The sequence below is a fragment of the Ictidomys tridecemlineatus genome, chromosome 6 (assembly GCF_052094955.1).
Source record: "Ictidomys tridecemlineatus isolate mIctTri1 chromosome 6, mIctTri1.hap1, whole genome shotgun sequence".
NCBI lineage: Eukaryota > Metazoa > Chordata > Mammalia > Rodentia > Sciuridae > Ictidomys > Ictidomys tridecemlineatus.
The window spans coordinates 28,328,948-28,331,188 of NC_135482.1; the positions used below are offsets into that span (position 1 = coordinate 28,328,948).

The following is a 2,241-nucleotide window of genomic DNA, read 5'->3' on the forward strand; positions in this document are numbered from 1 at the left end:
CCACCTGATTCCTATATGCTGGGCATTTGGAAGTCTGAATTAGCTATATGACATGACAGTTCATCATCTGCCTGACCCTCAAGGATCACTCTTAGCATCTGTACCATGATATCTTTAAAACTAATAATAATTACAGATGTAATTTATTGAGAAATTACCAAGTGCTGAGCACCATGAGAAGTGCTCTGTATCCATTATTTCATTTATTTCTCATCACAATCCTGTGAGCTATTGCTATTCCTTGTGACATATGAAGAAACTGAAGTTTAGAAAGATGAAGGGGACATATGATAGGAGTGGCCGTGCTTGGATTCAAACCCAGACCAGCTTATTGTTGTGAGAATTAATCACTCTCCACATTCCCAAAAATGGAATCTGAGAAGCACAAAAACATTACCTAAGAACTGAGTTGAGTGCCTAATAAAGTAGGTTTTTTTCAGATTCTCTTTGTACTGACTAATGAAGAGAGAAGCCTTTAGGGAATATGATCCAGCAAAGAAGACCTCTGTAGGGCTAGGCAGATAGCTCAATGGTAGAGAGTGCGTGGAGCTATCTGCCTCGCCCCACAGAGATGGTCTTTTATTCAGTTTTGTGTTCACTGCAATATTCAGCACAAAGTCTCAATGAGGAAGGTTCCATTGAAAATTGTATTTATTGAATTGAACCTCCACAATCATAGAAAGGAGCCAGAAAACTCCACTGAGATCTGCCCTGAAGTTCACTTTGGCCTTCTTGCCCACATATAATTAAACTCATTCAAAATAAATTTTATAATTATTCCTTTTTCAATCTTTCCTGATTATAGGTTGCATATTGGGAAAGTATTTAATTAAAATACTTAACAAATATTCTGTATGCTTAAGTATATTTTATTAGCTTTAGAATAAAAGAAGTTTTGCAAGAGCATTGTTTTCTATATTTTCTTGAAAACACAAAACTTCAGCTTTATTATTATGGATTAAATTGGCTTTGGAAGAGGGGATAAAGAAAAACAAGACAGCATTTATATTTGCTGTAAGAAAATCCATTTTGAGTTTTAAGAAACTAAATGTGACTTATAAGCAAAATTTTAGAAGACAATGTATTTGTGAACTGATAGGTAGTCCTACCTATAGCACTAATTTTTAGACTATAAAAATTAGTGCTATAATTTCTGGATATTTAGAACTATAGCACCTTAGGACATTATTTAATCATAACTCATTAATCATTTGACTCTGACAAATTTTGATTATTAAGATATCATCCTGATCCTTGAGTTCATAAGCGTGATGATTGGGTGTTCACGCTATTGTGTGTGATGTGCCTCCCTCTAAACTTGTTACAACATCGGCACATAACCTGTCTGACATGAAAAAAAAAAATTCATCCTATGAAAACACTGATCACAGTTTAAGCATTCTTAAATAAAAATGTAATTATATTTTGAGTGAAATCTTATGCATATTTAAGACTTTAATGTTGGACAATAAAAGCTATTAAGACTTTTTTTATAATTTTAATGTACATAGAGGAATGTTTGTAAAACCTCTACATCCAAAGATAAAATGTACATTAGTTCACTAATATTTATTTTGCATTATGTTATATGTATGTCTGAATACATAAAAACAAAGCCCACTGTTATGTTCAGTGATAATACACCAATAAGAAATGATCTTTAAAGTATTTCTTTTGCATGATACAGAATCATTTAGAAACACCTGCTTTCAAATTTTGAACAATATTATCTAGTTTAAGTTTTAATGAATAATTATCATTAGCAATAGTAGTCAATGTTTACGGAATGCTTACATTTTGTGCTAGGCACCATTTTAAAAGCACTACACTTTTCACAGACAGAATACTGAAATTCAAGAAGGCTAGCAATACGCCGCAAATCAAACAGATAAGAAGTAGAAGAGCTATGATTCAAATTCATGTCAGTCTAACTGAATCCAAGTTTCTTTGCTTCAGAGCACTCTGTGCTACCTCCTAACAGTTAACAAGGGGACCATAATTTCAATTTTCATTACATTTTTCTCTAAATAGAGGTTAATAACACTGGTGCCAAAAAATTGCCAATTTCCTAGAACCAACAGACATTCTAAGCCTGACTAGCCTAAGAGTTATATAGTCAATAAGTCTATGTCCATGAACACAACAGTTAACATGACCCAAATATAATTCTGCCTGATTTTACTGCTTTTATATAAATAGAAGAGCAAATTCCTTCATTATATAAAGACTATATCATCATAA

At 32.5% G+C, this 2,241-nt stretch overlaps 1 non-coding gene across 1 annotated transcript; it reads left to right on the top strand.

Annotated features, from left to right (window-relative positions):
- Window positions 1–1,250: 1,250 nt before the first annotated feature.
- On the top strand, window positions 1,251–1,351 carry LOC120888796 (small nucleolar RNA U13). Its single transcript, XR_005732481.2, has one exon. It is a non-coding gene; the product is annotated as a small nucleolar RNA U13 (small nucleolar RNA).
- The last annotated feature ends 890 nt before the right edge of the window (window positions 1,352–2,241 follow it).